A 26,909-nucleotide genomic window follows, 5' to 3' on the forward strand; every position below is an offset into this window, starting at 1 on the left:
TAAGTTTTACTTCAAATGTCATTAAAGCTAAAAATAGGAAGGTACTAGAAAAGCCTTTTATGGTGCAGTCATAACAGTACCACATCACTGTTGAGCACCACAATTAAAATGATACATTATGACAGTGATGTGATACATCTCCGCACTTGGTCTTTCAGGATGCAGCAAAAAATTAGTATGATTTTTATTCTGGCTGCCAACCACTAGCTTTTTTTAAACGGGGTACTCAGATACTATAAGGTGGTACAGTATTCCTTTATATGCTGTGATATGGGTAATTTTTAAACACATTTTTCAGGTATTAAGGTTACATTTGTGTATAGCCTCTGAGCCTGCTAAGACAAGAAAAGGAAGACTAAACAAAACTCTGGAAAATGTAATATTTTTAGCTGGACCCAAGAGCCACTGCTTGTTCTGAAGACTGTAGCCAGGATAGTTATGTTGTCTTTTGCAAATTAGGTAAGAGCTGAAGGTGTGAAATTACTTTTGATATTTAGATAATTAAATTAACTTAGGAGACAAATTCTTGCTGACATTTGTGAATGTGGATGTTGTTACAGTTCAGATGGAAACTGAAATGTGAAAAGCCCTTAAAGTTGAAGCCATTTACAGAGGCATTTGTGACATATGAATGCCATATTTTCTTTGCAGTGAAGGACAATCACATGAGAACTGTTTTCTTCAGAAACCAATTCTGTTCTATAATGTCTTCTGTTCTACAATGTATACATGATTATAAGTGTTTATGGCTACTAAAAACATAAGTAAGTCAATCTTAATTTATATCTTAAGTAAGATATCTGTGAATATTTTATTCCTTTATACTATGTGAATTAAGATCAAGGGAAATTTTAAAGTGAAATGAAGTTTCACATACATTTATTGAAGTGGATAAAAGGCAAAAAATCTGCCATCGCACAAATTCTTGAATACGCAGTGAATCACCATACTGATAACGAACCTAACTTCAAGCACTCCTACAATTTGCATATGCAAAATGTATTATATGTATTTGCAGTATGCAGTTAAAAGTCAGTGAGAACCCCAGTGGCCAGCCCATTTCAGACCCATGCTCATAAAGTTCCCCTCCAAGCTAACTTGGCCATGGAATTATCTGCTTGAGATATGAATGTTAGCTAATCCAGAATATTCTGTTGATACTTCTTTGAAGAGGGGACTTTCAGAAACTTTGGGTGTTCTTCTTATGGAAGATCTCAGAGAAGAAAGGAAAAACTAAATACTTTTTTGTACTTGCTGTGCATAAGTATTTTAAGACAGCATTGCATTTGGCCATACTGATGTTATTTTCAACAGCAAGAAATAGAAATCCAACACTAACTACTTCCAGGATGGAAGAACCTCCGACTTTTAAGAGTTGCTGAAAACAAGAAACACAATCAAAAGCACAGAAAAATTTACCACTGGCTGAGAAAAGAGAGGTTACATCTGACCTAGAAAGGTTTTCTCAGGCTCCAACCCACGAAATAGCAGCAGAATACTGTAAAAATACCTCTGATTAGGTATCCAAAATGGGAAAGATACTTGTAGCAACAGGGGAAACAAATTCAGACTAGTTTATTAGTCAGTGAAAGCTGGAGGCTCTACAAGACAGCACATGAAACAAAGATTTAACAGCACTTTACTACTGGCCATATTTCTTCTATCTTTGATCTTTTTTCATTACCTAAACAACTTTCAGGTTTTTTTTTAATGGAAGTTTCTGATTTTTTTAAATGCAGAATGAAAATCTATACAGATGACATGCAACTTGCATACATCAGGATCAATGTGGTTAAGTCCAAGACTGATAAATCAACACAGCAATTGGTAAGCCAACAATAAAAGTGATGCTGAAATTAGAGGGCAATTCAGAGAACAGCATACTACCAATGTGATAAAAGTGATGTACGAAATAACAGTGAGAAGAACCAAAGAATATAATAATGACACATAACTCAGGGAAAAGTCAACAAGGAAAAAACTGCAAAAAATTTAGAGAGAGGGTAGCTACCTTAAGTGCAGGTGGGAGGAAGATTTATATGTTGCTAGCTGGAGTGCAGTAAGTTATTTCATATCATGACATCTAAAAAGGAACATTCATTAAAAAAATGTTTCCTGATGTTAATCGTAATGGCAGGAACAACTGGAACATAGGACTCTGAAAAGGTCATTAGTAGATGGTGCACTACTGGAAACACTCAAAAGTCAACTAAAGAAATAAACCAATGCTATCGGAAATATTACTGCATTCTGTAAAGAGTAAATTGCCACTTACTTGCTGCTTGCCACCCACATTCTCTGCTGAGGATGGATCTAACACAAGAAACTAGCCTATTTTAGATGGGGCATTGGGGCGCTACCTACTGTTACCCTCTCTGTGAAGGAAAGCCACCTCACATGCAACAGAATGGGAGCTCTTACTGATGTTGCTTGTATCTACTAGTCTACACCCAGTCCTAGCATTAAACATCTGTTAGCTTGATTTGATCAGGAATGCACACTGTTCACACTCTGCATTATGCTTATTTATGTACACTGGCTTCTTCAGCAAATATCCCGGAGGTAGAAAGGGAAAGGCAGTATTACACCCAGGATAGTTTCCTGAGCTTTGCCACATGGTGAGAAGTATCCAAATATCTTGGTTTGAGGAAAGTGAGTGCTAGGCAGGCACCCTTCTACCAGTTAGAATTATGCACACTGGAGGGATCTTCGGAGGTCTCTAGTTCAACTCCCTGCTCAAACCAGGATCAAACACTGACTTCAGACTGGGTTGCTCAGAGCTTTGTCCTGTTGGCTCTTGCAAACCCCCAAGAAGGAGGATCCACAACCTCTCTGGTTCCACTGCTCAGCTGTCATTGTGAATTTTTTTTCCTTTTATCTAGTTCAAACTTCCTCTGTTTCAGTTAGAGACCACTGTCTCTCATTCTCTCCCTGCGCACTTCAATAAAAAGCCTGGCTCTGTCTTCTCGATAACCTCCTCACAGATACTGTTAGGTTGCTACTAGGTCTCCCAAGGTCATCTCTTCTCCAGGCTGAACAAGCCCAGTTTCCTGTCAGGGCAAGGGCTATAGCACCCGACCATCCTGGAGGACTTGCTGGACTTTCTCCAGTTCAATAATATCCTTATTGCTCTGGGGAACCCAAAACCGCACACAATTTTCTAGATGTGATCTAACAAGTAATGAGTAAGGAAGATGATAATTTCCCCCTGTCTACCAGCTGTACTCCTGCTGATACAGCTCAGGATGCTTTTAGCCTTCATCAATACCATAGCATACTGCTTGCTCATGCTTAGCCTACTGTCCAACAGGATTGCCAGGTTGTTTTCTGTCAGTCCCCAACCTGTACCATTGCGGGTGTTTGTCCATTTCAGGTGCAGGACTTCACATTTGTCCTTGTTGAACTTCCTGATGTTCCTGCTGGTCCATTCCTCTGGCCTCTCAAATCTCTCTGAATGGCAGTCATGCCCTTGAGTGCATCAACAGCATGCCCAAGTTTGATATCATCTGTAGTCTTGATGAGAACGCACTCCAGGTCATTGATAAAGATGTCAAACAGAATAGGTCCAAGGACAGACACTGAGGAACTCCAGTTCTAACAATCTCCATACAGAGTATGAACCATTAACCAAAACCCTTTGAGCCCAATGTTCCAGACCGTTTTTCACCCGTCAAGACTGTAACAACTCAGACAGAAGGATGCTGTGGGAGACTGTCGCCTTGCTAAGTCTAGGTAGGCAGCATCCACTGCTCCCCTCTTATCTACAGATCTAGCCACTTAATCAAGGTTGGTCAAGCACATTATCCTTGCCAAATCCATGCTGGCTGTTCTCAGTGACTTTCCTCTCTTTCATGTACTAAGAAATGGCTTCCAAGAGGACTTGCTCCATGAGTTTCCTAGGGACAGAACTGAGATTGACCCATGAACTCCTACGGGTTGAGATTTCTCAAGAGATCCTTGATTCGATACTCTTCCACTACAGGTTGTTGCGGCCCGAAGGGAGTCGTTCAGGATGACCTCCCTCCCCTTGGGGCCAAACGACCAAGTTCGTGATGCCCTTGGACTGAATTAAGGTGAAACGACACCAGCCAACCAGTTATAAGATTTATTAACACAAAGATATTCAACAATTCACCCAGTCTGCAGTTTTTATAGGTTCTTGTCCCACCTCTGGGAGGTGCTTCCCATGCAGATTAACTGTCATGTGCAGTCCGCCCTCTCGGAACCTTCTAGAAACAGGCTGGGGCCTCTGGGGGTCTCCTGCTCACTCGCAGATGGCGCATACAAATGAGTACATGCGGTTCGTGCCCTAGAGATGACCTTCTGCCCTTCTCGAGCCCATTTTACCCCGTGCAGGTGCACGAGGTTGTTTACCTCACCGACGGCTCCCGGGGGCCCCGGCGCGGCATTGCCCGACGTGCCTTGGCAGCAGTGGCTTTGCAGCAGCAGCAGCAATGTCGAGACAAAACCGCATGTAGAGAACTGGTTCTCTACACAGGTAGTTCCTCTCCTGTTTGAACCTGTCTTTAGGCATAAAGGCCTGTGAGACACTGGTAAAGACATAGGCAAAAAGCATTGAGTACCTCAGCCTTATTTCTATCCATTGTCACTAATTCACTCAGCCCATACAGCCGTGGGCCTACATTTTCTTCATTTGTTCTTTTACTGCTAATGTAATGGTAAATGCTCCTCTTGCTGCCCTTGACGTTTATTGCCAGTTTCAACTCCAGCTGAGCTTTTACTTTCCTAACATCATGCCTGCATGCCTGGGCAACTTTTATATTCCTTCTTTGTAGCCTGTCCCTGCTTCTGCCTCTTATATATGTCCTTTTACTGGTGGGGCTCAGTCATGAGCTCCCTGTTAAACCAAGCCAGTCTCTTGATACGTGTACTCATTTTTCCAAGTACTGGCATGGACTACTCTTTCTTCCTTAAGGAAGCAGTCTCTTTTTAGCGTGTCAGCTCTCTTGAGCTCCCTTGCCCTTCAGAGCTGCCTCCCACAGGTTCCCATCCGCCAGTTCCCTGAATAATCCAAAAGTCTGCTCTCCTGAAGACCTGGTCTGTTCGCTGTTCCTTGCCTTCCTCACTGCCCTCAGGATCTTGAGCTCCACTTTTTCACGGTCACTACAGACAAGGCTGCCACTGGTGTCATCAACAGACTACACTACCTCAGAAGACAGTTTTCTAAGGGCTGATTTACTCAGTCCTACAACTCACAAAGCAGAGATCACTGCTGTAATGTTGAAGTCCCAGGGCTCAAACACTTATAGTGGAAGGCTCATTGCATAGGAGAAAATAGGTTTATTTTATTTTCTGTCTTAAAAAAAACTAAGAAATAACAAAGGCTGCACTGCATGCAAGTATAAATTCTCCTAAATAATGAAATACATATCAGGTTGCACAAGATACACTTATTAATCCTGATACGTCAAATAAAGACATTTATTCTTTATAGAGTGGGACTGTGGGGGATTTTGAAACAGTGCTATCTACTTTCTTTTAAATGCTCAGCAATGAGAACTGTACCAGTCTCCTATGAATTCAGAGGCAGCTGTTTATTTCTTTATGCTTCACTGTCTTTCTCCACCCTCTTGTCTCTCAAATTGTAAGCTCTTTGTGGCAGAAAGGTCTTTTGTTCATTGTTTCTTTTGGACAGTACACAGCACAATGGGGAATTAAGTTCCTAAGCTTTACCATAATATTAAGCAACATATGTTCATCCATTTTTTATTTTTATACCAATATAGATGACATTTTAGATTCCTTTTACCCAACACAGCCAAACTCCAAAAACTGTTCCACATGCATCTTCCCAAAGATAATGGGTGTGGCTACAGTGAGCAGAATATTGCTCCAAAATACTTTTGTTTATGTGTTATCGTAACAGGAAGCCAGACTTGCCTCCCCACTTTCCCTCCCATCTTCAAAATATGTATAATATAAACATTGCCCGATATGTAATCTACAGATAGAATCAGCTTTCTGAAGAGAGACAGAGGAACAAAAAGGTGACCAAGTTAGTTTTGCTCTCTCTCACAATAGCAGTCCCTATTTTCATTGAAGTGTTTTTGTCCAAAAATATTAGAAAGTCAATCTGGGAAGAATATGATGTTGTTCTTTATGACAGAGGCATGTAGTGGCACTTTGGGCGGAACATGTTTTTATTATAGCAGTGACTCTCTCTATTCTGAGCAAGATTCAAATAAATTAGTCTCTCCTTTCAGCCATGTGAATAAATTTCCTAGCAATTTTAAGCAACTGCAAAGCAAAAAGAAAAAAAAAAATCAAGCTTTTTTGCAGCCTGGCTTATATAGTATCCTTTATTTTGTGTGTATTGTTCTTGAGAGAATCTTTCATGCTCTGAAACCCGGGTTTATGCCACATGGATTTGCTAAAATTTCAGGTTTAGGCTGTAAACTGTATTAAAACCTAAATGTATTTTGTAATAAACTCCTGAAGCAAATTCACAACATTCATTTTACATCATGCAATACTATCAAAGACTGAAGAACTAAGGAACCAGCATTAGGTTTGACGAGTAAAGCTCTTCCAGCCTGCCTGTGCAACACATTTGAGGTCTGCCTCTCAGCGTTCCTCTTACCATCTAATAATTTGATTCCTAGCCTGCTAGTTTTTCTAAGATACTTATAATAACTACTTTACTTTTAGACGTGAGCTCCTTTTACTTACTGCATCTAAAAAACTCAGGTTTGGGTTAACAGTCTTATAGTATATGGGGTACACTTTCCACACAAGCAGCTTTTCCAAGATGGTCACTGAAATCAACACCGAGTGCTGCAATCTCAGTGTTGTTCCTGTACCTACTGCAGGATGACAGCATTGACTTCCATGATATTGGTAAGTAATTTATGTTGTTCCCAATAATTCCAAATACATTTCTGAAGGATAAGTGCCAAAGGTATGGAAGTAAGTTAGTAAGGAGAATCTAGTGCATACTCTTCTAAATGAGAATACATAACACAGAATTCACACAACTTCAGAAGATCCAGGCGTCCACTTAGTGTTACTTCAAAGCATTAATTCATGGAATTCTCTGCCCTGAGAGCTCCCCAAAATATCAATCATATTGTAAATCCACATGTTGCCAGAATACCTGAACCAGACTGAAATACAACAGAGTCAGTATCACTGGAAAAGCTGCAACCTGTTCTCAGTGGAAAAAGTGCTTGGATACTATTGTGTCAAGAGAGCAAAGCAGCAATAATTCCAACTAGGAAGAAACTCCTGGAAAGCGATAAACAAATTCCAAATGAAACAACAATACAGAGGCAGAATATATCTTCTGTCAGAAGAGGAACAAATGCTTGAAGGGACAAAGGACTCATGAAGGATAATGACACTGCTTATATTGCCCATTTGAAGCTGCCACTTCAACCTATCAGCAATCCTTGTGATGACATTTACCAAGAAAAATTTAGTATCATCTTTCAGAGTTACTCATTTTAACAAATCATATACTTATTGAAGCATCCTTTGCTTACCCATGAGATGGCAGTAATGAAAGCTTCATAGCATTTTGGATGTTCTTCCTCAGTATAATGCCCACCATATCCATATGAGTAGGGGCATCTAATAAAGGGAATTTGATGCTACAACTGTAATTCCTGACCCCTTGGTCAGGGAAGCACAGCATGGAGGGCCAGACGAGCTGAACTATCCATGATACTTGTTTGTCTACTATGCATGTACAATGCCTTTGTCAGCTGGCCATCTAGTTGCCTACATGCATACTGAAATAGAGGATTTTTGTTTAGGTTATATTTCAAAACCGTTTTGACGGTATTTCCATAAACCAGGCAGTAAATAAGAGTTCTCAGACTTGGGGGGGGAGGGGGGGGAGGGAGGAGCGGAGAGGAAGGTAAAAGAAATAAGCTTTATTCAAGAGCTAGGTATCACAGAACTGCTGTGCACCAATGTACTTGTATACAGACATTTGATAAACATGATGCAGTTGAATTATTCATCTGAACTCATGCAGATGACTGGGGTCTGGGACTCAAAGAGATCAAGCAGATGTTGAGTGCTTGCTCAAAATGCTCAAGAATAACTGGACAGATCCAGCAAGCAGTGATCAGGCAGATGTCAGTCTGTGAAACTAACCTTGCCATATGTTGCTTAGGAGCAAAGAGAAGACAGCTTCCAGAAAAACTGCCTTGAAGAAAGAAATTGTCATGATCATATACCTAACCAGAACTTTACATGTTTTTGGATCTCATCTGAAAGAAAAGAATGTAGAGCTCTCAGGAAAGGGCATCTCAAAAAGACAGAGGTTTATCTGGATCCATGTTAACTGTTCCTCTAATGTCCAGTTCTTTGCTCTGAAAAGAGCCCTCCCACCACAGTAGGTTCAATTTCTATAGATCATGATAAAAGAAAAAAAGAAAGAAAAGAAAACAAAGCAAAGCAACTTAAGGAAAAGGAGTAGCATAGAATGCAAAGCCTGCTACAACGAATCCCAGCCAGGGCAGTATTTTCACTAGCGTAAGTCTGAGCCAAAGAATGAACAATGCTAACCGTGATTTGTAGAATTTGTGGAAAGTATCTGGTTATTGGCAATGCAAAAAGGTGCAAAACACTGGAACTGATGCTGTGATCCACATGTACTGGAACACAGCAATAATATATGCTGACAGGTACAACAGAAACTAACAAAAATGTTTCAAGAACAGAGCTGCAGATCACAATATGATAGAGAAATACGTTATTGCATACCTTCATCAATAAATTGTATTTTATCAAATGTTTGACCAAAGAACAGGAGAAAAGATATTACAAGTTATAGGCACGACAAAGTTATCTATAATAGGGGTCAATTCCTCTGCTTCAAGCTAGCCAAAGATCACTGTGAGGAAACCTAACTCCTCAAATTATCTGTGGAAGAGAAAGGTACTCTTGTTATTTTCTCTCAATAGGTACAAATAAATCAGTGATTTCTGAAGTCACAAATATCCCTGTACTCCACCCAGAGCTCAGCAATGAAATCTTGCACAGGGTACCAAAGGGAAGGGGTGAGGAGGACACCAAACCAAAGTGTTAGTATGCTCCCTTGTGATTGATGTATGCAAAGCAGTGACTGGCTTTTGCAGGATGCCACTTACAACACGCATCAAAAGGGAAAAAATGTAAACACCACAGTTTTTCCAAAGGTGTGAATTTATCAACAGACCTCCTCAAGGCTTGAGTAAGTCTGGAGTTTTCCCAGCTCTGTTTCAGAATTTGCAGGAATTCACATGCCATCTATATGTCCCTAAAAGTGCAGCAACTGACACTAGTGAAAGCCATTAACAATTCTTCTGCTCCAAAAAGCTACTGTTTTATTTCAGACAGCTCCTGCTGTGCAAAAGCTACCTATTCCAGCTTACACTCTATGCAGAAATGAACCAGGATTTTGGAGAAGATTTCTGCAGCACTGACCTACTGCTATCAGTTTCAAACAACCAACTGACTGGCTTGCTCCATATGACCAGCTAGGTAACCTACAAACTTATATTGTTCAAAAGAACAGTGAAGTAAAGGGTGCTAAAGATCATTTGAATGAGCACTGGTGGGAGGAGAATAAGCAGGCTGTCTCAAGTTTACATTTAGTTCCTTGTAATTAACTTACAGTACATCTAGCAGCTTTTCTTCAAGGAGAAAGATCCTGTGTTTATTTCTGAAACAATGAGTATATGTTGTATTTCTCAGACTGCATAAAGAATCGCTTTTTAATCACTAAATAAGTGAGGCTTGAGCATTAGGATTTGTGTTTACCAGTAGGTTGGAGGGTAATGTCATTAAGAATCAATGCTGCTATGTCATAGTTTACCAAAGGTTACCAAACCCCGAACACAGGCAGACACTTTCAGGAAGCATCATTAGCATTTATGCTTCAGATGTTACTAATTGCTAATGTTTCTGATCTTACCTCATTTACTCACTGAGGCTGCACCCAGCCCTATGTTTTCTATACAACCATCTTTCTATTCCTTGCAGCTTGATATCTGGAAGCTATCCTACCAGATAAAAAGAAGGCATGCACAACATTCATACTACTCTACACTCTGTTACTTCAAGAATTTGACTGATTATGAATCATTTGATTAGCTTTTCTATACTGTATTTTGTTACCTGTACTGCTCCAGTAAAAGGGATAGTCATCGTCCCTGTCCTCATTTTGCAGTGGTTTACCACCAGGAGGAGCTATCAGGTGCCTTGTAAGGAGAGAGAAAACTCCCTGATAATTTCTCTTTGAATAAACACCTAGCGAACACTTGTTCCAGACTCAGTCACTACTGGAAACAAGTATTTCAGCCAACTGCTTACATCAACATTTATAATCAGGTATTTAGCACGGCTGAAAATCAAAGGATACACTAGACTCCTGTCTCCTAAAGTTATCCAATGCAATTTCTATTATTTAAAAAAAACACTTTCAAAGTTACCAATGAAGAGAGATACCTATTTTTCCTGGCTTCGACTTCTTTCCCTCATGTAGGAGAAGGAGAATCAGCTATTAGCACTGGGATTCATGCACTGTTACCTCTGTGTGTCTATGCAGAGGTCCCTTCTGTGTGACAGCTTTTTCTCAAGCATGCAAGCTTAGCGCAAGCTGAACCCTATACTAAACTGGTTGAGCTGTCTCTAGAGAGGTATGGAAAATGGATTAGCATATATTACATTCTAATGTCTTCTAAAAGCTTAGTGTAGGCATTACTTTTAAATCCTAGAGGAGAAATTAGTCAAGAACTCTGTCTGAAACCTGTGGAATTTTATGTTATTTTCTGTTCCCTTTTACAGCAGCTTTACTGTTTAGTTACAGAGATGTGAAGTACTGATAGCATACTGTGAACATGTTATTCAAAGCAACAGTCATAACTAATATTTTACAAGCCAACCATACTTTGAAATCTTCTAACTTTTTTCCTAACTTAGATGAATGACATATTTCGTGATAAATCAGGAAAGGATGAAAAACTTGCCATAAATATTTCGACAAGGAACAGGAAGTAAGTACATAAATGAATCAATATCACCTAATCCTTTTCTTTTTCATCCTATTTTCTGTCTTTCAGCATCTAGCCTTCCCTATCATGAATCATGTATTTCATTCATTTGTTGAAGTTTTCTCTATCTCAGTCTTCTCTTTCTCTTTCCCTGAGTGTATGGGTAGTAGGAATTAGGTGTCCAAATCATAACAGTCACTAGCACTAGTTGTCATGCCTGTTGATTATCACAGCAGAGAACCAAAAGGATGAATATATGTGAAGAACGTCCTACTTGCTAGGAATTAGAAGCAGGCTTCATGTGATTTCATCATATGCCTCTCTAGGACTGCATTTTACTTTGCAAAATAAATCTGTATTTCCAAACTTACCATGTTGTTCAAATGCATTATCCTACACCATTCAGTCAATAAGGAAGTTTGCTTTTAATTGCAAGAACTTTACAATTTTGCTTTCAGCAATATAATAAATGGGATAATTTGGAGCACTGAGATGTTTTACTAATAGCATTCATCACTTACGCTTAGGGTCTCTAGGCCCTCATGTGAATTGGAGTTCTACATAAAAATGCTGCTGTCATGAACATAACTGCATATACCATGCACTCTTTCAACAAACTAACACTCCATTGTCTTTGTGTACTGCCAAAACAAATCCAAACTCCACAACAGATATATTTAGGGTCTCCAAAGATAAATCAACTTAAATCTTCCGAGAGGCATATTACACCTCTGCCCCTTACAAATAAATAACAGTACAGTGCTAAAACAAATAGCTGAAAAATATTCCCCACACATGATCAAAAGCACATCTTAGAGTTGGACAATGAAAGGATACCTACCGTACATTGGAGAGAGCATGTCATTATATTTTCCTCAACAAAACACTGCCACCGTGACAAAGAGAACACAATTCTGTTGACTTAATACAGCAGCACTAAATTCTTTTTCAGGCTTAGCTTGCCCCTCTAAGAATGAGGCAATGCTTATAGCTCACAGTGTTACAGCACTGGTGGGATGCACAGATTGAGTGCATATGTGCATGAAGAAGGCATTGTGTTTTCCAGCAAACTTAACTCAGCGTAGGGGAAAGACATACTTATTGGAACAAAACTAGTGACATGAGGACTTGACTGGATCTCAAAATGTAATTTAATCCAACATTTTGCCATTTTTAAAGCTGCTCTCCCAGTCATTTGCCAATCTTCTGTTACCCAACAAACCAAAATGTAGCCCATAGCACACCAACAGAGTCACTGACTTATTCCACTCCCAGCTATGACATATCTGTATCACGCAGCTTGTGCTTCCCATTTGAGCAGAAGCAGTTTTGCCTTTCATTTCCCCTATGACTCAAGCCATTTACAAGAGATGGCCAGGTGCTTTCAGCAAGAAGTGTGGTGCCCCAGGATTGCCCCAGTCCATTCTATAACCAACCATGAGCCCAAGTTCTCACTTCATAGTTATGCAATCCCTCCTGATTTCATCAGCAGTGCATTCAGGCAGTGGAAAAAAAGGTAGCAACATGGAGGGCTAAATTCTTGCCAAATGGACAGATAGAGGTAAAAGCCTCCGTTTCCACTACAACTACTTCACGATGTAAAGGTTTTTCTCCACAATCTTAGCAGGCAAAGATATGCATTAAAAACAAATGTTTCTAAAACATAATTGGGGAAAGGCCTTTACATAAACGCTTTCCTCTAAGAAAAGCATCCCCAACATGTGGATTATCCTATCTTAGACTACTACTGACTGAATTGATTTAAAACAATGAGTGACAGAGGAACAGGTCTGAGATAGGGGAGACAAGAAAATTAAGATTGAGAGAATAATTTGAGAAAAGGAAGCAAGATAAAGCACAAAAAGATTGTCTGTCAAGGGAAGAACAACACACAAGAAGAAAAGAGAGAAACTTCTTAAAAGGAATGACAGGGGGACTAGTTTTTAAATAGCCAAATTTGAAAATTTTGGCTTAGTATGGTATGTTTTTACATAGATTGATTCTTAAATAAAATGACTCTCTATCTGGGGGATGGAGGGTTTCCCCTAAGAAAGTCTTGCTATTATTCTAATGATTAATCGATTCCTTTATACAAGCTGCTTATCGACCTAATTAAAAACATTCATTAAAGCATTAAATCAGTCAGATTAAATACACAAAACACCACACCAGTTCAGTAATGTACCCCTATAATCAAACTATCTAGGTAGCAACTATACTTTAACTTAACCTCATCAGGTGTATATGATCTAGAGATATTCCTATCTGCTTCACACAGATGCAGAACAAAGATGCATAGAGTCAGCTCTTTAAAAGTGTTTAGGGACCTAAAGATGAATACAGGCATTGAGTTTTATATTCAAAACTAGCTGCATTTTATTTAGCATCTAAATACTTCTAAAATCCAGACATAAGCTTTTGACCAAGTTTGCAAGATCTGACCCCAGTATCTCCAAGCCCCAGGTAGTGCTCTAGAATGCAATATTTTATCTTTTAATTGCTACTGAGCATAGAGCTGCTGTTTTCATGCTTCCAAACTATCTATTATAACTCAAACTTTGTCTCTGAGTGGTAATAATCACCTTAGCACCTATATTCAAAAATAAGTATTTTCTTCCCCACATGTATATCACTTACCAATTACCCAGACTGAATTCATCTGCCCTTTTTGTCATCCAGTCACACAGTATCATGAGGTCCTTCTACACATCTTTGCTGCTGCTCCTTATTTTTCTTACTTTGAATAATTTGGTAACATCAAAAAAGCCTTTCTGCACATTAAACCCCCTTGGCATCACTTACGGATATGCTGTGCACCAGGTTTCATTCAGGTTAGGAGGGCCCTCAGGAGGTCATCTAGCTCAACCTTCTGCTTCCTGTCAAACTCCTCTAATGACCTCCTACCCAGAAAACCATTTGTTAATTCCTACCTTTTGTTTTCTATTATTTAACCAATCACTTATCCATGTGACAACCTTCCTTCTTATTCCACGGCAGCTTAATTTCTTTAAGAGCATTCAGTGAAAATCCTGTCAAATATCTTTGGAAATTCAAGTAGGATCAGCCTTTTCCCTGTGCCAGCTGACTCTCGTAAGTACAATGTGGAAGCAGGGACAAGTGACCCATGAGGAATACAGACACACTATCAGAGCATGCAGGGATGGGTTTAGCAAAGCCAAAGCCCACCTGCAGTTGCACCTGGTGAAGGTTGCAAAGGGCAACAAAAAAGCATCTACAGGCCTATCAGCAGCAAAAGGAAGACTAGAGAAAATGTGGGCCCACTGCTGAATGGGGCAGAGGACCTGGTAGAATAGGGCATGCAAACGGCCAAGGTACTGAATGCCTTCTTTGCCTCAGTCTTTACTGGTAAGACTGGCCTTCAGGAGTCCCAGGTTCCTGAAACCAGTGGAAAAGACTGCAGCAATGAAGACTCACCCTTCTTGGAGGAGGATCAAGTTAGGTAGCACACACAAAAGTCTATGGGACTTGATGGGATGCACCCACAAGAGCTGAGGGAGCTGGCTGATGTCACTGTGAGGCCACTCTTGATTATCTTTGAAAGGTCATGGTGATTGGAGGAGGTTTCTGACAACTGGAAGAAAACCAGTGTCACTGCTATCTTTCAGAAGGGCAAGGAGCATCAGGGGAACTACAGGCTGGTCAGTCTCACCTTGATCTTTGGGAATGTAATGGAGCAAGTAATCCTGGAAACCATTTCCAAACATATTAAGAACAAGGAGATGACTGGAAATAGTCAGCCTGGATTTCCAAAGGGCAAATCATGCATGACCAACCTGATAGTCTTCTACAACAAAACGACCAGCAGTGGATGAGGAAAAAGCAGCGCATGTCATTCATCTTGACTTTAGCAAGGCTTGAACTGTCTCCTATAACATCCTCATAGGCAAACTGAAGAATGGTCTAGATAAACCAGTAAGGTGGACTGAAAACTAGCTGAACTGCTGGGGTCAAAGGGTTGTGATCAGCAGCATGAAGACCAGCTGGAGGCCGGTCAACAGCAGTGTGCTCCAGGGGTCGATACTGGGACCCATACTGTTTAACATCTTCCTTCATAATGTGGAGGATGGGGCAGAATGCACCCTTAGCAAGTCTGCAAATGATACAAAACTGAGAGGAGTGGTTGATTCACCAGATGGTTGTGCTGCCATTCAAAGGGACCTCGACAGGCTGGAGAAATGGACAGGGAGGAACCTCGTGAAGCTCAACAAAAGGAAGTGCAAAGTCCTGCATCTGGGGAGGAATAACTCCATGCACCAGTACACACTGGGGGCCAACCATCTGGAAAGCAGTTTGGCAGAAAAGGACCTAGGGGACTTGGTGAATACCAAGTTGACCATGAGCCAGCAATGCATGCTTCTGGCAAAGAAGGCCAACAGCATCTTGGGCTGCATGAGGCAGAACATTCCTTGCTAGGTGAGAGGGAGGTGATCCTTCTCTACTCAGCCCTGCTGGGACCACATCTGGAGTGCTGTGTCCAGTTCTGGGTTTCCCGGTATAAAAGAGACATGGACATATTAAAATGAGTGCAGTGAAGGACCACAAAGACGATTAGGGGATTGGGACATCGAACATACAAGGAGGGGCTGAGAACTGGCATGGTTTAGCCTCAAGAACGGAAGGCTCAGGGAGGTCTTATCAGTGTGTATAAATACCCGAAAGGAGTGGGCAAGGAATAAGTAAGACGGAGCCAAACTCTTCTTAGTGGTATCCAGTGAAAGGACAAGAGGCAATGGGCACAAGTTGAAATACAGGAAATTACCTTTAAACGTAAGAACGAACTTCCTTACTGTGAGGGTCAAACACTGCAATGGGTTGCCCAGAGAGGCTGCAGAGTCTCCATCCTTGGAGATATTCAAAACCCGACTGGACATAGTCCTGAGCAACCTGCTCTAATTTACCTTGCTGTGAGCAGGCAGGGTGGACTAGACAATCTCTAGAGGTTCCTTCCAACCTGAAAGATACTATGATTCTTTAGAAAAACCATGTCCAGACAATATAGCATATTTATCTATGTGCCCACTAATTCTATTCTTTGTTATAGTCTCTACCAAACTCACTGAGTTTGTATTCTTACCATAAAAGAAATCTTTTAATATACGCTGACTAAAATTGAATTTCAAAAGTAAACTTGCCATACAGCAAAAAGACAATGCAAAGAAAATGTACAAAGAAAAAATGCTATGTATCAGTATAGCTTCCAACAACACCATCAACACCAATCACTAGCTCATATTAGAAAACGTGTGACCAGCCTCTGGCACCTGAACCTTGCAAGCAGTTTAAGCACAGCTCCTGATATGGAACTACATCATACAGTTGGCAGCAGGCTCATGCTGGCCTGGAGCCTGCAAGGTCATCTAAACCCACTGCTACAGGAGGAAGCGAACTAGCAGGGGCCAGTCTCCAAATCACATTGGGTCCTAGCTGAATCTTCTGCCCACTCATCTCCAACCTACCATGCACTGGTAATACCACTGTCACATTCCACCTGTGAATTACTGCTGAAATTGCTTCTTCCCCTAGGTTGCTGAGACACCTGTCTTCTAGCTCTTACCTATGAGAAGATTTTGATACATGGCTGTAGTCATAGGAAGACCAACTATCCCTATCCTAGAAGGCGATTCTGATACTGTTGGATAAATGTATTTTTGAAAAAGTAGATCTTAATATAAACAATGACAATGAGAGAACGTGACTGCAAAACAGCACTTAGATAAACCTATACCAAGGCTGCTAGGCTGCGAGCACACATGTATTTTATTTTGTTCAGCTGAACTGTCCCACTGAGATCAGCAAAAATAGAAAGCATGTTATAGTTCACTACCTTACAGAATTGATGGCTTAGGAAAATTAACCAGCTGGAGATTATGAGCTATACAGCACAATTATAATCAAAAGGAAAAAGTGGTGTCTCCCAATAAAAAAAGGCTTAACTAAGATCTCCTGGAATCTGCTTTTTTTTATGAACACAGAAATCCTTACCTGGAAGAAAGGCAAGTAACAGTTGTCCTCTTTTGAGCATGCACTGCAGCCCAAGACTGAACCAGCTATTACTGCCTGATGACTTGCTGCCATGGCCTCCAGCCAGCCCAGCTGCAGCTAATTTAATTTGTCACAGGTGCAGCAGTAACCAGGCAGCAGGAGCCATGGCTGTCGCCACAGGCATCCTGCAGAAACCAGCCACTTACTGCAGGCAGGGAGCTTCAGAAAGTCAAGGTTGGGAAGACTGCTCAAAACACATTTGCAGCTCCCTAAAGATATAAAGTTGCCCAGTTCTCTTTTCCATCTGGCCTATGCTAACTTTCTTGCCATTAAAATCAATACAAGAGGACAGCCTATGCATGACTGAAGCACTGAGGAAAGAGCAGAACTACACTAAAACAGCACTTAAATAAATTCAAGGCAATTCGTAGGAGCTATAGATTTGAACCTAAGTCTCTCAAGGCCTGGCTGCATGCTTTTACCTTTAGGCAATATGTAAAAGCTGGGAAACACCTACTTTCCCATCTCCATCTCTTTCCCTCTCATTTCTTCCATTCCTATGCTAAAATAAGAATGAGCTCTTTGAAGTTCTCTGGAGAAACAAAGTTAGGTACATATCTTTGGAAGAACCTTACGGACATCATTCCCAATTGGAGGGCAGTCCTGTCTGGAGCCCTGTGTAAGCTCTAAAGAGGAATGGAATTGAAAGCATTCCCCTAAACTTAGTATTTCATATGGGTGAGCTCTAAGCGACTCCCCAAACTGTGGATGGATTTTTATGTCATCTTTCTGAAGCCCTCCTCTTGTACAAGTGCATGGAAAATCAGAAGTTGGGCAAAACCAGGAGGCACCTCAATCCTTTTTTAGGTCTAGATCTCTGACATAAAATTAAAGCAAGTTATATCCACTTTTGGAATGCTGATCCTATCAGGAGGTGCATAGACTCCTATGCCAACGTGACTGTGGTTATAGATGCTTCTCCACTGAGAATGCTTTAGAGGATCAGGGCCTGGAATTTATTTTTTTTCCATCTGCGATATAACAATCTGCGATAGTGCAAGCGTATCTACCACCACCTCCTCAGAACCATTGTTTTACCAAACTTTTCCAGTAACTCCACTGGTATATCTCAGAATCGATCCAGTTCTCAATGCTAAATAAATTGAAGACACAAAACTTGAGAAAATATAAGCATTTTTATATTCTTTTTTGTGGTGACACTTACAGAACCTGACAAATACGAAGCAGCTGACATGCTGAGATCGCTGCATACTATTCTGACCAGTGTGGTCACTGCTATGTTCTGTCTCACTCATGCATATCTGTCCGTTCTCTCTTGATTTACAGTCTTACTGTAAACCTTGCTCCTTGTGATGTGGACTGTCTTCTTGCTTTGTGTCTGTTCAAAACCTAAATACACTGTAAACCTTGCTCCTTGTGATGTGGACTGCCTTCTTGCTTTGTGTCTGTTCAAAACCTATCAGGCCTATGGCTAGTACTACCATGGGACAAGTGTTAAACAATGAAGAAACAAAACTTAGACTTGACAGCCCTCCGCAGAACAGGTAAATGCTCCCCATGGTCCCCTTGAGAAATTCAGAGCTGTTGTGTAAAATGCAGACTAAACCATATTAACTGTACAGGACAATTGAAGTGTGACCTTGATTAACTGTGGCATTGAACAGTGCCCCATATCAATTCCATTGTAAATAACAGAAGAAAAATACGGGAATGAAACCCAGTGCACTGTCAGGAAGGCAATACCAACGAATCAAGAATGCTACACCAAATCTGAAAAGAGCCACATCATCTGTGGCATAGCTATACAAATACCATGATGCAATTTAAGTTTGTGACTGCTGGTATGGAAATTTATCTTCCGAATCAAGTAAAACTTATCTAACAGTCATGACAATATTATAATATAAATTAAACTGATACATGGCACTAAATAATTCAGTAATGTTTGATGTAACTAATTGTATTAAAGTTGTATGTCTCCCTTCCAATTATTACTTGGTCCAAGACAATTTGATTACAGCAGGACACAGGATTTTGCAGGAACTAACATGAAGAATGGAGCTAGCGAATGAAGTCATAATGTAATAACAACAAATCAAGGAGTAATTTAAAATCGTCTAAATCCAAAGGAATGAAAAAATTATGAGCACAATCATCTGAAAATGCCAGCTGGAATGCCAGCCCTCATTAAAAAAATATACCTTCCTCAGCCAGAAATTCACTACCATTCAAGACCATTGCTAAGTAATAAATACCAAACTGACTGGATTCCAATAAGTTGCACTGCTGTGGGTGAACACAAGAGATTCTGACAAAAATTCTTTCTGAAAAAAAATCATAATAATTCACAAGTTTTTCACAGACATTGTGGTCACTTCAGTCGCCTAGTTTAACCAAAAACATTTCTACAAAAAAGCAGGAGAGATGCCGTAAAGGAAGATGGATGATAGATGATACTGTGGTCTAGACGAAAGCAAAGAGAGACCATTAAGAGTTGTGGAGATGCAATATAGCAATCAACAAATAAATCATAGGAATAGAGTTGAAAACCTGTTTACTGAAGTGACATTATTTTAGAGCTTATTTTAAATTTTTGTTTCTCCACTAGAGACTCCCTGTCTGAATGCATTATTCTAGCCTTACGGCAGGAAAAGTGAGAAACTGTATCATAACAGGTCTAGATGAGCAACTGTCCCTCAAGTTCTGAGGGAGAATAGAGGACAGTGACATAGATTAAAGATCAAAGCAACACAGAGATTTTGCTAGACTGCAAATGTACAGCCTGAAAGAACACCAACAGTTAAACTTTTTTAGGAGACAATGTAATTATGTATGATCTACTAAAAGATAAAAGCTAATACAGAGAGAGATTGAAAGGGGTCTGCCCTCCCTCAAATGAGGGGCAGGAGGAGGGGGTTGTTATCTTAAAGAGATCCAAGTGAGGTGAATTTTGCCTTTACTGGAACAGAATTGCCCGAGATGAAGAAGATACCTAACAAATCACAAATCCTCCCTTAGCAAGAGGATATATTAAGTACATACTGAAATATTTTGGGAACATGCAGACAAAAAACATATTGAATTACTAGCAATATAATTGAGGCCATCCTGAAAGTCTTCTGCTCTTGATGAGTAAACCAGTCTTGCACAACAGGCAGCCTGCAAAGCAAATTATGCACTGAGGCTGCCAAGAGGCAGTACATCCTATAGTCTGGGTGCTCAGTTGGCCAAACAAACTGGAACTGCTGAAGTGTTTGAGTTGCAGGAGGTACAGTCCAACACTGGTAAACCCAAGTTTTAAATGATTTAACTCCTTCTCTGAGTTTATGCTGTCCTGAATTCAGCAGCTTGCTAGGAGTCATTATGTAACAGCTAACTTTGTCACAAATAGTCGTGTTAATAATATCAGGCAGAGATCTACTCCAGGTAGACTGTGATCACACGTATGAAAAATGAGATATACTAACCTAGTTAACGAACTAAGTCTTACTAGACATAGGGAGAGAGCGCAAAGAGAAATGTTCTAGCATCAGTGCCATCTTAAACAGTCACTGTCTTCCAAGCTACACAAGCACCGCTATTTTTGCAGTCACAGCAAATCAATTTGGGAAATTGGTCTAGCTGATGGATTTTCTTGGGTAGGTTATTTTTTAACTGGATCAGTTCTCTGAGGTGGTTCATTCCATGCTTACACAAATACTAGTGTCTGCACGGCTATGCAATGATGGACACAAACAAGCAGAGGTAGAGATTGCTGTCATTGAGATCTATCAGGGCCAAGAGAATCCCATGTATGAGAGAAACGTTCACTGGGACAATTGCTTGATGAAGTTGAAGCTCATGCTATGGTCTCTCTCTTTTACAGGGGGCATTAATAATTTTATTTCTTTCTGTCAGGCAAAAAGCTTGTAGGGACTTAATATCTTTCCATCCCCTACCTCTCTGTCAACTTTGGTGGTAACTGATTAAGAGATGCACATGTAACTATGGGTTTAAAACTCACTTTCTAAAGGAGAAAGCTAACATTTATGCCTATGCATACTTTGAGGTACTTTCTGTGATACGAGAGTAAAACGTTTTATCAATATAAACAGTCCAAGACAGAAAGCAAACCAAATCCCTTAGAGACTATGCTTTAATACTTCAGTGTCATAAGCTGACATAACTCAGCACTGCTGCTGAAAGAAGCAATCCTACTGCTTTCAGACTCCTGTGTGTCTCCCTCCCTTGCACCAACACAAGCATGCATTCTGTTGTGTGATGAAACAAATCAAGGATTTGATCTGGGTTACAATTAACCTTTATAGGAGAGACATGGAGCTACTGCAGCGAGTCCAGCAAAAGGCTACTAAGATGATGAAGAGACTGGAACACCTCTCATATGTGGAAAGGCTAAGAGAGCTAGGACTCTTCAGCCTGGAGAAGAGAAGACTGAAGGAGAATTTTATCAATGTGTATAAGTATCTGAAGGAAGGGTGTAAAGAGGATGGGGCCAGACTCTTTTCAGTGGTGCCCAGCAACAGGACGAGAGGCGACGGGCACAAACTGAAAAACAGCAAGTTCCGTCTGAACATGAGGAAAAGCTTCTTTACTGTGAGGGTGACTTAGCACTGGAACAAGTTGTCAAGGGAGATTGTGGAGTTTCTTTCCTTGGAGATATTTAAAAGCCGTCTGGACGCACTCCTGGGCAACGTGCTGTAGGTGACCCTGCTTGAGTAGGGGGGTTGAACTACATGATCTCCAGAGGTCCCTTCCAACCCCAGCCATTCTGTGATTCTGTGATTTATTTATTTACTTACTTGGTTTTGCCTGGTTAATTTTAACTCAGATCAATTCCCTGAACAAGTTCAATGCTCGGCCATGAACACGTCAGCAGAAGAGAAGGCATGGGAGGGAACAAGCAGGGATTGAGGAAAATAGACAGACTGCTTCTTTCAGTGGCAGTGTTTGCTTACACTGCCTTAAACTTTAAACTGTAAAATGATGGCCCAAAATACTTTTTTTGAAAAAGTAGAAGAAGCACAAAAAGTTCAAGTGCCAATTCTTTGACAAAAGGATTTGACAAACCCACAGCTAATACCTGCATCATTTAATGATTCAGGAAACTATAACGAACTCCAGCTTAGGAAGATTTAAATTCCTTTAATGAACAACAATTCTGTTGTTAGCTGATTCATATGTAAAATAAGGCTCCTGTAACCACATCTCCTGATTGAACTTCTGCCAATGATGTTTCTTTTCCAGGTGTTCTTAGCGTGAAACACTGACGCAACACAACATAACACTTTAGATGCATTCAAAAATACTTTGTCATTTGCTGCATTTGACAGATTTTTTTTTTAAGTGGGTATCTTAACTGTCCTGGAAAAGAGGATATTGCAGGTAACCTTTCACAAATAACTGTAGTACTTCAGAAAAGCAGGCTGAGTACATAGAAATTCCATAGACTGTTAATAGGAGCTGCAGTTCCATAAAATATTTAAAAACATATAGGTCTTTTAAAAACTGAATGTATAGATTTACTGGTTACCAGATGAACCTCTACAAAATCTCTTTGTGATTGTTTTGTATGGTATTTTGTCAAAAAATTATCATTTGTAATTGCACTTTTGTTTCTATTCTGATTAAATATCTCAAGAATAGTATTCCTATACAGTTTAATAGTTCATTTAATACATTGAAATGCCTGCTGAGGAAGGTGTACCAATTTTTGAACACCAACACACTAATTACACAGAGAAGCCTCAAAAGAGGATTACCAGATAGTTTATTTAAAGATGCAACAGTGACTTTTAAAAGCAGCTAAGTGCTGGTGATAAGAAGCAGAAAAGTTATTATGACTAGAAAGCATAGCCTTCCCCTATGTTTGAATGCTGGAAGCCAACAGTGAATGACAGAAGTAAACAGGAACCTGCCCGTGTTCCAGCTAAGAGAAATTTTGCTGATCTTACACAACACAGAAACCTCCTGTAGCTGTATTCTAAAGGGATTAGAAAGATATTTGGAGTTATCAGTGGATGCAAGGAAGCTTCCAGATGAACTATTAAACTGTACATGGAAAATATCAAGAGAGACTACAGCACACAGAAAAGAGGAAAAAGTAATAAAAATACAGTGTGTCAGAGCACACTTGAGGCAAATCCTTCAACAGCAGTGAAGTGCCTAAATAATTACAGTATTTTCCAAAGATAAGGTTTAGCCTCTCAGATCATCATTTGTGAGAATCTTTCAGTGAGATAGGTCTAAACTTGTAGCCTAGCTTATATGATCTTAATAAAAGTGATAGTATGTTGTCCAACTTTATTGAATGCTGAGATTTCTTGAAAGATTCATAATCCAAGATAGAACAGATTATGTTTTTACCAGGTGAGGCTAAGCAACCCCTATCACAAGAATACAAATATGGTTTAGATGGGGTAAATCCATTTGTAGTGATGGTAAAAGAACTGCAATGAGCTAGAGTAGCATGGATGTTGTTTGGTAGAACATTACTGCAGAGTGTGAAAAGACAAAGACAGCTCAAGGCACGTACCAGTTGGTCAGTTGAGGTGATTAATGAGAGAGAGGAGATTAATGAGAACTGTGAACTAAGAACTTGGTATTTTGGTATCCTCCATTCTCTGAGGAGAATGCTGCAAAGAGAAGATCCCTCCACAAACAGTGATCGGCTGAGAATAAACCAGAAATCCACCCAAGAAAAGTAGACTACAGCACTGTATGATTTAGATATCTGCCAATTCAGATCCCATGTTTATAATTCTCTGTCAATAAAAATCTTTGCTTAAATAAATGGGTTGAAGTCTAGTTTCTCCTTGGGAGCTGGGAACTGAGCATACCTTTCATTTTGAGGTAGGAAGGAGGCTCACATCTTGCAAAACTAGGCTTAAAATGATGGCAGTGATTTATACTCTTTGCTAACACACTGCAGTTTCCTACACTATAGCAGCAAAACTGTGAAAATCCCTCTCCCACATTTCTAAATTAGCTCATCATCATCAATGCAAAAAGCATGATAATATCACCACATAAGTCAGTCATGCAGGATTTATTGGATTGGTTTTCAAGGGGGAGGTGAACAAATCAACAGGGTAACATTCTGTTAAATATGTATTAAAGTTCCCTGTAGTGATAATGCAAATCCATTTGCCATGGAAATCAATTTCTGAATAATAAAGTGCCCAACACATCTACTTCCTGGATAAACAGTTTCTGTCCAAGAGAACACAGCTGCCTTGTCATGGTAAAGGATGATGAGTATTCAACTCCTTAATCCTGAGTTCAGTTCAGTGACATTACAGAAAGTGTATTTGAGAAAATCTATGGAAAAAAAGTGGCAAGCACCCAAAATAAAGACTGCAGAACCGACTGCAAAGATTCAGGACTTACCATTACAGCAGACACGATGCTTGTGCTGATCAGACTGCAATCTTGAAGAAACCAGTGATGCAGCATTGATGATATAGTGATCAGCTTGACATATCAGAATCAACTCCCATGATGTCAGCAACATGCCTCTCATCAACCATGAAGTTACATGAAACACTTTTCGCTCAGGCTTGTATCAGCATGCCAAAGAATCTGCAATTATTCTGAAACACAGAGTACGTAGGTATAGGTTAGAGCAGCCACACCACTCATTCTGCACCCACAACATCAGGATTCAGCGGCCTGAAAGTTTACCTGAGTGGCCTGAGTGATTTTGCCTTGTATCCAAGAAAGTGTGTCATAGTAACTGCAGGGTAGTTTCTCTAGCATACATATAGCTTGCATATTATGATATGACATACGTGGCAAATTTCACTCATAAACTTACAAAAAGGGCCAGCATGGAAGTATGTAATAGCCACATTTAAATTCATTCTGTGAGCCATGTGACTTCTCTCACCCAAAATCCCACTTCTGCAAGAATAGGAATACATTGCAGACATGAAACAGTTAAAAGCATGCTAAGAAAATAAGTAATCTCATGTATATAAGGAAAAGGCAGCAACGCTAAGAGAATACAAAGATATTTATGTAACACACTCTTTGCAAAATGTTTTTTTTTTAATTTTACCTCACCTGAGCGGATAGATGAAATTAAGCAGCTAAGTAGTAGTAGAAAGGAAGACAAGAGAAGAAAAAAAAGAGAAGAGAAAAGGAATGAACATAACTAGAGACGTAGGTCTCTACAGAAAGAAACAAACAGCAAGTCATACTTTTGCAGACAAAACATATAGACTGTGGTATGTATCTTACAGAACTGCTGAGAAGGAGAAGTCACTAGAGTTACTGTTTCTCTGTGCCCCTCTCTGATGAGCACTGAATAGTGCTGATGCCTTTATTTCATTCCTACAGCACACTATCCATCTTTGACTGAACTCAAAGATGCCCTTTGCTATCTTGAGGTTAAACTGGGAAATGTTTTCATTCCTGGCAATTCCAGTATGACTGTATTTGAAAAGCAAGCCTATTTAGACTTATATACATTCAATAGAATGCAATTAACAGAAACAAAATATAAGATATTTAAACTCTCAGATATTTAACAGCAAAAGCTTTCTTTAAGTGAGCGGTACTGGGTGAGAAAGAACCTTCCAAATAAAGCACAGCTGCTGTGCTTTGTATAAAGCTGCATAAAGTCACTAGAAAACATACTGCAAGAGACAATTTTGCCTTGGAATTGAAATAAGTGAGTTGATCTAATATGGTCTCTTTCATTACTATTAATTATTTCTGACTAAGTAAATACACAAAGGGCTCTCATATTTTTAAAAGGCTAGAAGCATTTAGAAGCAAAGAGAATTCAGGAAAAATGCAAATTTGCTTTTTTCCTCATGTCGGTTCTAGGTAGTAGAACAAAATGTGAAGATGTAACATTTCAAATTAAAGGAAAGAATATGAGAATCTTATACAGGCATAAAAATGGAGCTAGGAAAACCCTTTAGTCTTAGCATTTACACAAAATGCTAGAGAGGGCATTGTCATTAAGGATGTGTTTGTCAAACAATAAATCGGAAGCACCTTATCACATGAGTTCTCTAGGGAGTCCTCTCTAGAATTATTATATTAGTAATGTAATATTAAAGTAAAGCTAACAATACTATTACAGTAAACTTTGAATTGGCATTCATTATGTTACATTTCTGTAATGATTTTTCTGGCCTTTTCAAGCTGTGCAAGACTAAAACCATTACGTACATAAGCATCCAGTCAAAAAAAAAAAAAAAGTATTACTATTTGACGAGACAAATGCTGGTATTTTAGAGCCAAACTCTCCTCTTTCTCATACACCGAAAGCCTCATTCCTACATTGCAGAACAAAATTTAGCCCACAGTTTGGTTTTAAGCATTCAAAATCCTGTCTTGGTCTAGCAAGCTACATACTTAAAGCCATGAGTTTTGTATGAATAAGGGCTAAGTAAGGATATAGACCAATGTTAGCATTCACTACAACACCTTCCAGAGGGTGCTCTTGAAGTATTTTATAAACATGAATTAATTTCACCTCACAGTCCTGTGTAGCAGACAGGGAAACTACTACTGAGAGGTTAAAACCCAAATAACTCTTTATTTTCGGTGGCTCAGCTTGAGCTGCAGAGCAGTAGATATTGTGTCTGAATTGAGAAATGATAGGCTTTTGGATCTGTAATCATAAGTAGATTTCGAGGTGTACCAAGTTCAGAAAAAATACACGTATCTGAAATCTATGGCTACTTCACAAAAAGCTGTGTGTGATTTGACCAGGGGCATACCGCATGCCCATGGCAGTATGAAGAAAAAAAAGTGATTTCCTGATTTCTAGTCCTGCTTGTTAACCTCCTAGATAAATGATCTGATGGTTATGTACACTTTGGGGAAACTATAATCAAACTTTTAAGAAATGTTTCACCATGATTCATC

The 26,909-nt window shown here is 39.7% G+C and overlaps 1 long non-coding RNA gene across 1 annotated transcript in view; it reads right to left on the reverse strand.

The window, feature by feature from the left end:
- Positions 1–26,909, reverse strand: part of LOC112991999 (uncharacterized) — a 146,564-nt gene that overhangs the window by 118,224 nt on the left and 1,431 nt on the right. Inside the window, exon 2 of the long non-coding RNA XR_003261417.2 lies at positions 24,414–24,616. This is a non-coding gene — a long non-coding RNA (uncharacterized LOC112991999). The remainder of the gene's footprint in view (positions 1–24,413; positions 24,617–26,909) is intronic.

This window comes from Dromaius novaehollandiae, chromosome 2, assembly GCF_036370855.1.
Source record: "Dromaius novaehollandiae isolate bDroNov1 chromosome 2, bDroNov1.hap1, whole genome shotgun sequence".
NCBI lineage: Eukaryota > Metazoa > Chordata > Aves > Casuariiformes > Dromaiidae > Dromaius > Dromaius novaehollandiae.